The 11266-nt window shown below is 55.6% G+C and overlaps 1 long non-coding RNA gene across 1 annotated transcript; it reads left to right on the forward strand.

Annotated features, from left to right (window-relative positions):
- Positions 1-313: 313 nt before the first annotated feature.
- On the forward strand, positions 314-9217 carry LOC115497112 (uncharacterized). Its single transcript, XR_003962691.4, has 3 exons — positions 314-565; positions 4212-4367; positions 8954-9217. It is a non-coding gene; the product is annotated as an uncharacterized lncRNA (long non-coding RNA).
- Positions 9218-11266: the final 2049 nt, after the last annotated feature.

The following is an 11266-nucleotide window of genomic DNA, read 5'->3' on the forward strand; positions in this document are numbered from 1 at the left end:
TTCCTCAGCACCGGTTATACGAGAACCTTTGGAAGCGAGACAAAATCACAGCGGGAAGAAATCCTCGCAGGGCTCTGCTGGGAAAAGACATTCTCCTGCGTTGCCAGCGAGCCTGGTGGCGGGCAGGTAGGGATGGAGGAGCGGGATGATGGCAGATAAGCTGCCGGTGCTGCTCGGCTGGGCTGGGCAGAGCGGAGCTATGGAAACGGGCCGGCCGCTCGCATCACCGCAGGTACGGCGGCTCTTTGTGTGGAAAAAAAATTAAAAAAAAAAAAAAAAAAAAAAAAAAAAAAAAAAGTTGTTCCATGGGAAGCTCCGAGCCCCCGGCCGTGCCCCCCTCCCCGGGCCCCGCTCTGCTTTGAGTCACCTCAGCGGCGTGACGGCCGCAGCCGCGCCAAGGTCACGCTTAAAAGCATTGGACATGGGCGGCGCGGAGGTGGGAGCGGCGCCGCGACAGTCGCATCGCTTTGGAGGAGTTGCGGCCAGGGCAAACCTCCCCGACGCGCCCTCCGAGCAAGGGGCTCCCACCGCCTTTCATTATTTGCCAAGAAACGTAAGCCCAGAGGTCCGTGAAATTGTCAGGATGTGTGAAATCAGGCACCGCCGGGCAGCTCTCCTGCGCGACCATTTTAAATATTTAACGCGTTGATTATACAACGTCGGTATTGAAACGCCGATGTGGGCCCAGAGCCGGGGTTTGGGGAGGGGATGGGGGGTTTTTTTTTGGGATTTGGCCACCCTGCCCTGGGTCCTGGCAGCCGCCGCAGCGCCGGCGGGGGGAGCGGGGAGGCAGCGAGGGAGGCGCTCCTGCTCCGGAGCCTCCGAGTGACAAACGCGCTCAGGAGCAGCGATTCATTCCTGTAAATATGTTTGCATTATTTATTTTAAGCATTTTTATAAATCATAATAGGAGAGACATCTGCTGTTAAAACTGCAAACTGCATTCATGCCTAGGGCAAGGCGGGAAGAGGCTTTTCCCCGAGAAAGCTTTGGGAAAGTTTGGGGAGCACCGCAGATTTTGGGGGGTGGGGACAGGGGAAAAATGTGCGGGGGCATTTTCTTGGTGGGATTTAAATATACCCGTTCCTCCCCGGGGGTTTTATTTAAGTCCTTCCTGCCTCCTCCTCCCCTCTGGCTTTTGGCACCTTTTTTTATATGGGCTTTATCATGAGGATGGCATCTCCCTCTCGCCTTCCTGATGGCCAGAGAAGCTGGGAGTAAAGCACCCCACTCCTCCGCAGAGATGGGCGGGCACATGCGGGTGTCGGTGGGTCTTGTTTCCCGTGGGGGCAGCGGAGAGGTCCGGACGGGAATCCGGCACCTCTCAGTGATGGCACAGCACAAAAAAAAAAAAAAAAAAATTAAAAATAAATTAAAAAAAAAAATAAATCGCTTTCCCCAGCCAGGTGGCATCTGCAGGTCCCTGGAGCCGAGAGCTTCTGGAGACGGCGGTGGCTGGCTCTGGGTGAGGGGAGGCAGCTCCGGGTGACTCTGACTCACCGCTCCGCAAGATTAATTGCCGGGCGGTGCGGGAGGTTTATCACTGCCACCCGGTCTGCGGCTCCTTCTGCCCGGGAACCGGCCCGGGAGGGGCTGCCGGCACCGGGCTGGGCCCTGCCGGGGGAGGTGATGCTGGGTATCTATCTCCCTCCGCCCCGGGAGCAGCCCCGAGCTCAGCCCGGGCGCCCCAGGGTGCAGGGGATGCTGTGTCTGCTCCCTGAAGGGGTGCTGCTGCCCTGTGCCTCAGTTTCCCACCCCTCAGGGCAGCCCTGCTTGAGCTGGGCTCTCACTGCCACTCTTGGCTCCTGTTTTGGAGCCGTTCCACCATGAGAAACCGGTGGCAAATCCATTCCCTCTCCAGGGCCCATCCAGCCTTCCCCTCCATCCTGATGTCCTCAGCAGCACTGACAAGCTCAGCAACTGTGATGAACAAAATCTTTTGCATAATCAATAATTAATGTCTGGGGTTTCCGAGCAGCTAATTAATCTCCTGGTGAATTGTGAAAAAAATGTTTAGGGGAATTGTAGGTGTTTCCAAGGCAGGTGAGCAGAGGTTCATGCTCAGCCCGGGCTCTCCTGTCAACCCACATCCATCCCTGGAGAGCTGCTAGCTCCAGGTGATGCTGTTCATGGCCAGAGCGTGGACAATATTGATCATAAATATTTGCCTAATGAGATCATATCTGCTTTCCAGCATATGCAGCGAGTGACCTCAAAAGGCCTGGTGTCCTTTGGGTGAGCTCCCAACGAGCTTAATTGTTTATCTGAGTCTTGCAGCTCTGGGGTGACCTGCACTGGGCTGTGGGGAGGGGTCAGGTCAGTCCCAGCAATGCTGGGAGTACTGGAGGCAGGGAACAGACCTTGCTGGGCCACTCAGAGCCTCCCACCCAAAAGCTGGGAAATACAGCACATAAACAATTCAGGTTCCAATTCAGGTTCTTTGCCTTAGGCAAAGATTTGAGAGGATTACTCTGGTCACTGGTTGCAGATTCAGGGAATATCACAGTATTCATCCACCCCACTCCACAGTAAATTCTGACTTGGGGAGCCTCTGCTAGGTTCTCTAGAAACTTCTGCAGCAGTTGTATTCAGGCACGGCAGCCCTGGGCAAAGGCTCTGACCCAATTTCAGGCAACCTGAAGGGTTGAAAACTCCTCAAAGCAGCGATTTCTCTCTGTGACTTTCAGGGAGCTGTGTGGTCCTCCCCTGCTGGAGACCTGTGAGCTCTGGTAGATCAGACCCAGGGCAGGTCTGCAGCCACAGCTCCTCGCTGGTGAGCAGGGACAGAGCTTTGCAGCTCCCATCAGAGCCCTGACAAATGTTCCTGGCACGGGTCAGGTCCAGGCTTGCTGCAGTCCATTTCTGTGTGAGCAGGCCACGAATTCGTTCTCCCCAGCTCTGGCTCTTCAGCTCATCCCAGAATAGCCAAGTCAGTGACTCGTGGCTCATTTTGAATGATTGCCAAGCAGCTGCAGCTGTCCTTGACTTTATCTCTGCTCCAGTGTGGCTTTGCCCAGCTCCACAAGTTCACACTAGGAGACTCCACTCCCCCTTCCCAGAATAGAAGACATCCAGGGCCCAGTGTCAGCAAGTTTAGCAGCTGTGGGAAGTGTTATCCTTTGAGCAATCAGTAATTAGCCTGGTTGAAAGGCCGCAGTCCTTGTGGCTAATGAGTAGCTGGAGATGAGACCTGCAATCTCCTGACCCTCTCCAAGTCTCCTGGTGGCTTCCAAAGGCTTCCTGGATTGCTCTCACCTTTATGCCAGCTCCCAGTGGAACTGTCATGGGAGCTGGTCCCCTCCAGCAGACCCAGGGCTCGTGTCACTCTTGCCTGGTCACCTCTGGCTCCACCTGCCCCCCACACTGCTCTAAACCCCCTCTTTCCATCACACCTCCAACATCCCTGCTCACTTCCAGTCTCCTGTCCACAGCTGCCACATCTGGAACTGCTGTCCCTGTGACCAGGGCTGGCCTTGGTCACTGCTGGTTGAGGAGACATTGCAGGGACACTGTTGGAGGCAGAGGGAAGATGGTTGATGGTGGCTGATGGTGGTGATACCCAGATGTGCTCCTGATGGATGGAGCTACCTCCTGTGCCTCCAGCCCTCTTCATCTTGCTGTCAGCCTGGAAAAAGATACAGCTCACCTCCTGGAGAGCTCACCTTGGCCACGGGAGCACTGAGTTTTGGGTTTGGCTCGTGCTGAGGGTCTGTGAAATCAGCACAGGGCAGAGGTTTCAGCCAGGGGAAGAGGCTGATCAGCAGCAATTGCTGCTCTGTGCAGATATTTCCTGCATTCAGGCACCAGTTCCTCAGGAGCAGCATGGAAAATGAAGGCACCATGGGATTAATGGATTTACCTGAGACCTCTGGAGCCTCCTTTTCCCTATTTTTACCTATTAGGTATCTCTGCTTCCCTGCCTTGCAAGCAGCAGCTTCTTTTCCTTCCGAGATGTTCCAGGCTGGGAATATTCACAGCCCTGTGTTATCTGCTGTCAGCAAAGAGATGGGAACATCTTGGACTGAGGAGAGTTGATTTATTGTTCCTGATTCTTAGAGCAGCCCTATGATGGGATGGGATCTCCTCATTTGCCATCACTTTTAGTGGGATTGAAGAGGGTCACAAGACTTTGAGGGAGTTCTCTTTCTTTTTTGTATTTTTTATTTTTATTTTTTCTTTTCTTCCTGAAGATAGTTCTTTCCCCTTTCCAGGGTGATGAGAACAGCAGCGGGAGGTTTATCCTTGAGAAGTGAAGGGTTTAGAGGGATCTAAAGCAGCCATGCAGTACCTGTGAGGAGGTGTTCGAGAAGGCAGCCAGACTCTTCAGAGCAGTGTCTGGTGAGAGGAAGAGAGACAACAGGTATGAGGTAAGTTAAGAGAAGCTCAGAGTGGTGATAAAGACACACCTTTTTCCAGGAAGGCAGCCAGTCATCAGCAGCTTGTCCAGGAACGCTGCACTGTCCCATCCTCTGAGGTTTTCAAGCCCTGCTGGACAATGAGATCTTGCAGCTGACCCTGCTTGGAGCAGAAAGTTAACTAGAGACCTCCTAAGGTCCCCTCTGAGCTGGGAAATTCTGCCACTTTATGTTGAGGTCAGCATTCCAGGAGTGCTCCACCTGCTCACACAATGAACTGCAAAGCAGTTTTTGGGTTCCTGAAGGCTGGAGGAAGGTGGCTGAACCATGTCTAAGGCCATGGATCACCAGGCACTGGCTTCACAGAGTCATAAAATAAAATCCTGGAATGGTTGGGGCTGGAAGGGACCTTAAAGCTCTTCTCATTCCATGCCCTGCCGTGGGCAGGGACACCTTCCACTAGCCCAGGCTGCTCAGAGCTCCCCTGTTCTGCACTAGGACATGGGGTTTGACAGAGCCCACAGCCCATCCATGGCATCTCCTGGGCACGGGCCCCACCCCAGGATCATCCCAGGTATCAGAGCAGGGCAGGAGGAGAATCACAAGGTCTGGCAGCTGCCCAGCTGTCCCTGAGCCAAAGGGACCAGCAGGATGCCCAGGGTGCACTCCTGCCGTGCCCTGCTGGGCTGCAGGCCACCCTGCAGCACTCGGGGACCAGAGGGAGGCTGTGCTGCTTGAGCCAGTGCCCCTGAGCTCAGCTCCCAAAAAACCTGCAGACCACAGTGGCTGATGTGCAGCACAGCCACAGTTCCTCCCTCCTGTTTTCTGTGACCTCTTTGCAAAGCAGCTTTTGGTTCACATCCTCTCCAGATCTGCTGGCTACGGCAAAATGAAATTGGCTCTGCACAAGCTCCCCAGCTCCACACACCCTCCCTGCAGAGGAGACGGGCAGGGCTAAACCTGTGGTGTGCTGGTTGTTGTGTCAGCGAGGCAAAGCTCACCTGGGGGATGCTCCAATCCTTCAGCCTGTGCACTCCCCCCTCGCAGCTCAGCTCCCCCTGGGGATGCGCTCTGCTTTGAGTGGGGAGTGCCAGTTCTTTAGCAGCTCCACGTCCAGAAAAACCTGCAGTCACAAAACTAAATATAGCCCAGGAGAGGCCATGAATATGGTGACGCAGTCTGGAAGTGGTTCCTGGCTGTTCTCCAGCAGCTGGGAGCAAGGCATGTGGCTTTGGTTTTTAGGGGCAGCGGTGTGCAGGGGAGGTGGGGGCCAGGGCAGGGCAGCACGGTGGGCTCCAGGGGGGACTCCAGCCTCCTGTGGCCCCCAGCACAGGCTGGTGGGGCGAGGCAGCAGAAATGGTGTTTGGGGCTGGGAAGGAGCTTCAGTGGTACAGAGACCTGGCCCGGGATTCACTCAGCTGGAGCTCCCTGGGAGATGGGGCTTGGAGAGGTCCTGATGTGGAGACTTGTGAGATTTGGGGTCTCCTTCAGCCCTCAAACAGCAGTGCTGGCAGTGCTGTGAGGGTCACAGGCCAGGCTGTGCTCTCACCCCTGCTTTCCTCCAGCCTGAGCACTGCAGGGTCTCCTGGGCTGCAAGCCCTCATCAGAAGGGATGCACAACCCATCACCTCCCTCGTGGCTCCAGCAGGGCCAAACCAGAGGAGCAGAGCACATCAAGGAGCCAGGTAACCTCAGCCACACCCTACACACTGCAGGGGAGGCAGCTGGCAAAGAGCAGGAGACCCCAGGCTGGACCCCACGCCCAGCTAGGGTCTCCCTCCTGCACGGGGAGGTAAAGCTGGCCCTGGCTGGGAGCTGGGATGGAGTCGCTGGGGACTGACACCTCCCTGGGTGCCAAACTTGTGCTGAAACACGGTGGGGATCAGGCTTGGCCACCTCTGACCTGCTGGCAGCTGCTGGGAGCATCCCCAGGCTGGACCATGGCACTGTGTGTCCTTCCTCGTTGGAATCTGTGGGCATTGGTGATTCCGAGATTGTAGAAAGTCTCTGTCTTTCTTCCCCATTGCCAAAGCAGAAGCCATAATTGGTCTGTGCTGGTTTCAAGGTTGTTTATTCTGTTTATCTCTAACATGTTCTGCTGCCCTGCCGCAGCTCTGTCCTGCAGGGCAGCGTGTGGGGCTCTGCCCTCAGTGGGATGGTACAAACATTAAATACCACAAACTACCTGTGCTGGATTTACAATAACGTGCCAATATCTGTCACCTACGTTGGACAGTGTGTCCCCAGCCTGAACCAACAGAAAAATGCCAACACCACAGTGAAACATGGAGGGCATGAAGAAGGAGAAAAAGGACAAGACACACCCAATTTCCTCCATCTTGTCCCCTCTGAACCCCTAATCTAGAAACCTAAAATTTTACTTTTGTACCCGTGTCACACTTAATTATTACTTATATCAAACACTCAGAGCTGGTAATTCATCCTGTAAGATTGAAAACTCTTTTCCATGGACAGAGATCACAGCCAGTGTCTCTGGGGGCTCTGTCCAGGGGGGTTCCTGACCCCTGCCAGGGTCCCAGACCTGCCAGGGTAGCCAGAGGGAAGCCCTGGATTCCCACACAAAGAGGGAAATCTGCCCTTGAGCCTTGCTGCAACGTGTCCTGATGGAGGGGACCCTGCAGAGAGGCAGGTGCTGTGCCAAGGGAAGGCAGGAGACTGGCAGAGCCAGCCCTCACAGGCAGAGTGTGCTGGGAGCTGCAGCCATCACCCCGCCGTGTCTGGGGGTGCAGCCTTGTCTGCAGTTCCTTTCCTTGGACAATCTTTGCCATGATAACAGCTTGGTTTTAACTCTGGAACCTACTGATGATGGGAACCAGAATCAGCTTCTGGTCTGCCCCACTATTTCTCTGAATGATTCTCATGCCCAGAAATCCTCGGCAAGGCTGGGGAGGACAGCAGGAAACATGTGCTGGTGGTTCACTGTGTGGACAACCCTGGAAAGCAAGGCATGAGGCTGGTTTAATGCACCCCACAGAGCTTGCCACATCCCATTCCCTGTCTGCAGGAACAACCATGGTGCTCCTCACTGATGTTGGGATGTTTATGGCCAACATTGTGGGAAAAAGCCCGGGAGAGCTGGGTGACCTGCACCCGGCTGTGGTGACAGAACTGCTCACCCTGTCCCAAACTCTGTCCCAAACTCTGTCCCTGCTCTGCTGGATTTGGGTTTACCCCTTCCCTGCCCGTGCTGAGATGCAGAACCAGCCTCCTGTAGACCCCAATATTAATCTGTGGGTTTCAGAGAGCTGCAGGAGCAGAGAGAGCCGCAGCGGGAGCGCTGGGAAGCAGACGGCGCTGCTGCGTGGAAATCTATGCCCAACTGCTCCATATCATATCATCCAGCATATGTCTAGAGACAGGCCAGCAAATTCAGACCTGAAAATGGGTATAATTGCCAGGCAGGACTTTGAGATTGAAAGAGCTTCAAAGAAAACACAGTTCCTGTGTGCTGAGAGCAGCGTGGTGGCTCTCTGGGAGTTGGGTTTAGTGGGACAGACCCTCCCCTTGCACATTACTTTAGTCCTGGCAGAGCCTGAAGGTCAAACTTGGCTCACTCACCTGCACCACTTCAGTGTTTGCTGGTTTGGCTCAACACCAGAGCTTGCTGGTCTGAGCACAATACACAGGATCAGAGAATCGTGGAATATCCTGAGCTGGAAGGGGCCCATAAGGACTGGGTCCATCTCCTGGCCCTGCACAGGGCAGCCCATGAATCACACCATGATTCTTCTATATTTCCATCCATTTTTCCATATAGCTCTTTTTGCCTTTTCCTCCTCTCTCTGCAGCTTAGTTTTCCCAATCATTGCCCAGAAACTGCCCTGGAACAGTGGAAAATGCTGTTGCCATCAGATTTTACCATGGCATGTGGCCTGGAGCTCGAAGGGAGTCCCCCCAGTCACAGTGACAGATTCCCTGCAGAACCCTCCCTGGTTGCCAGCACAGGTCCTCAGGCAGCAATGCCACCCACCTCTGCTGTCACACACTCTTGTCCCCGTGGTGGGCACCACCTTGAGGGCACCCAAGCCTGCCAGCAGCTTGGGGGTGGCATTTGGTGGCCTGAATGGCTTGTGTGGGCTTCAGAAGTGACCTGAATTGTGGTGTGAGCTCCCCAGGGGGTGCCAGGCTGGCTCTGTCCCTCTGGTAACACAGGCACCCTCACAGGGCTCCTGCCAGCACCGCTTGCACCAACAGCAGAGTGATGCCTGGACATGCCCCAGGCTGGGAGTCACATCCCTCTGTGGGAAACCTCATCCCAGCTTCCCTCTGCACCTCCCACCCCATTTTCTCTGTGGGATCTCCTCTCACATCCCACCCTATGCCCTCCTGGCAGTACCACCAGCATCACCTCCCCAGTGCCAGCCTCCCATCCCTCACCCCAGCACGGCGGGGAGCCTCGGGGCTCTCCCTTGCTCTCCTTCTCTTCCAGGAGCCAGGTGAAACAAACCCAGGAGTTTTTAGGATCTGTGCTGGCAGAACACAGCGAGCAGATGGTGCCCTAAAATCCCCGCGCCCCCAAGAGCGAGCCAGTGATCATTTGTGGAGCTCTTGAGATCTATTTTTTTTTTTTTTCCCAGAGCCTGCTGAGCCTGGCGAGGAGCTAATTGCAGCCTGGACTGGCTGGAGAGGGCAATACCCGGATGGGCTCCTCGCCTTTCAGGCTGTAATGGAGCCTGGCCATACAAAGCACAAAGCTCCTTCCCTTCCTGTTTGCCTGGTTCCCTCCGCCAAACCTTCCCCTGCCTGTGCTCAAAGATGTAAATACCAGGGCACGGGAGAATTGCTCCCTCGTGCCTGCGTCACGTCTGAAATACCCATTAAAAATACACGTTCCTAAAAGAGCACCTCTGCACCGAGCACAAACTCTCCTGGCAGCGGGGGCTGCTGGCAGGGAGCGGATCAGAGGGAGGGGGACAGGGGACAGGGGGACAGGGGACAGGGAGGGGGGACAGGGCTGTCCCAGGGAAATGGCAGCGGGGCTGGACAGGATGGATGGGAGGATCTGGGGATGCCTGGCAGGCTCGCAGGAGGGGGTTCAGCAGCGGGGTCCGCAGTGCTGAGCTGTGCTGAGCCTGGGGAGGGATGTGGGGAGCCAAGGGAGGGGTGGGAGAAGGGGGAAAGGGCTGCAGGAACACGCAGCAATGAGCAGGTTTAATGAAGAGCCTTGAGGACATCCATCTCTCCCGGGGCTCTGCTGGCATCACCTCCCTGCCCCTGTCTGTGAGGTCCTGTCCCAGTTCGGGGCATGGTGTGACCACTGGGGAGAGCAGGGGGTTCACACACGTCCTCCTGGCTGCTCCTCTGCCTCCTGCCCTTGGGGCCCGGGAAGATAATTACACATAAATTTTGTCGCAAAATCTCCCCTTCAGCGAGGCAGGGGACAATAATTTGTCCCAGAGACCCCATGTGATGAAGGAGCTTTTCTGGGCAACCTGACAGGGCTTGGAGGGTCTGGGAGGTGAGGGCTGGTGATGCCTCGGGTCCTGGTCTCCTCCAGGAACACCCCGGGGATGTGCCCGGGGCTGGGGGAGCCACAGGGCTCTCAGGCTGGGCACTGGGATCTGTCACAGCTCCAGCCGGTGAGAAAGGACAACCCACAGAGACATTTTCTTCTTCTTCAAAGGAATTCAGTGTTTGGCTGGAGCGTTCAAAGGAGATTTAAAAAGAGAAGATAAAAAAGAAAGTTAAAAGCTACCCAGTGAGGGGTGGAAGCGGGAACGTGGGGAGAGATCAGGGGCAGCGCCGGCAGCAAAGCAATGGCAGGACACCGAGAGAGGATGAGGAGAGCCTTCATCCCACAGCTGCCCAGCCAGGGCACTGATTCCCATCCTCCAGCACCTGCATCTGCTGTGGTCATCTGCAGGCTGGGTCCTGAGCCCCGGGGAGCAGCAGGGCTGGGGGGAGCAGGGAGCCGGCCTGGGGCAGGGGGACCAGCAGCGTGGGAGGGGTGGGATGGAGCAGGGACGCCAGCAAGACACCGGGAGGGAAAATGTTAATCAACTGCAGTGCCTCCCTGAAAGGAGCCAAATGTAAATGAGATAATTAAGCTATTATTTAAAGCCGGGAGACGGTGGGGACAGGCCCGGGGTGGCCGGACTGCATTTTAATCAGCTGCCTGGCTGGGGCTGGGGAGCTGGTGCTGGTGGTGCCCCTGCCTCTGCATCCCTGCTTCTGATTCCCTGCCTCTGATTCCCTGCCTCTGATTCCCTGCCTCTGATTCCCTGCTCCTGCATCCCTGCCTTGGCTGCCGGGCTCATGGAACAGCCCCTCTGTGAGCCACCCTCAACCCTGTCCCCACTGCCCAGCCACTGCCATCCCGTGTCCCCAGGTGTCCTGCCAGGTCAGGGGACAAGGGGTTCACGTGTGGGGGTATCTACACCCGTGTCACCACCTTTCTGTGGGGTTTTGTTTAGGCTGCAGGAGCCCTTCCGGTGCCTCAGTTTACCTGCTTTCACTGTTTTGGATATTAGAAGTTTGTAATAAGAATAAACAGTGCTGGTGAGGATAAATCCACCCGAGGAAAAGCAGAATTTAAATGCTCCAGTGGTGCTGGCCAGACTTGTTTTTGGGAGCCTTTTTAAACCCTCTTGTTACCAGGTGACCAGAAGAAGTTTAAGCAATTGCCCTGCGGCTCACTTTCCCCACCTCTGGAAGCAGCACTGAGGTTCAGGGATGCTCTCAGCACAGTGGGGAGCTCCAAGGTCACTTGTGAACTGCCATGAGCCAGCAAATGGGGCAGAACAGAATTTTCTTCCTGCATTTCTTTGTTTTGGTCAGTGATGGAAAAGAAAACAATGTCCAAAGCCATCCACAACCAGGGGTGTACAGTAATTTTCTTCCGTGTCATCGGGACCATCCTTGCTGGTGGTGGAAGATCTGACTCCTGGAAG

This window comes from Taeniopygia guttata, chromosome 13, assembly GCF_048771995.1.
Source record: "Taeniopygia guttata chromosome 13, bTaeGut7.mat, whole genome shotgun sequence".
NCBI classification, from domain to species: domain Eukaryota; kingdom Metazoa; phylum Chordata; class Aves; order Passeriformes; family Estrildidae; genus Taeniopygia; species Taeniopygia guttata.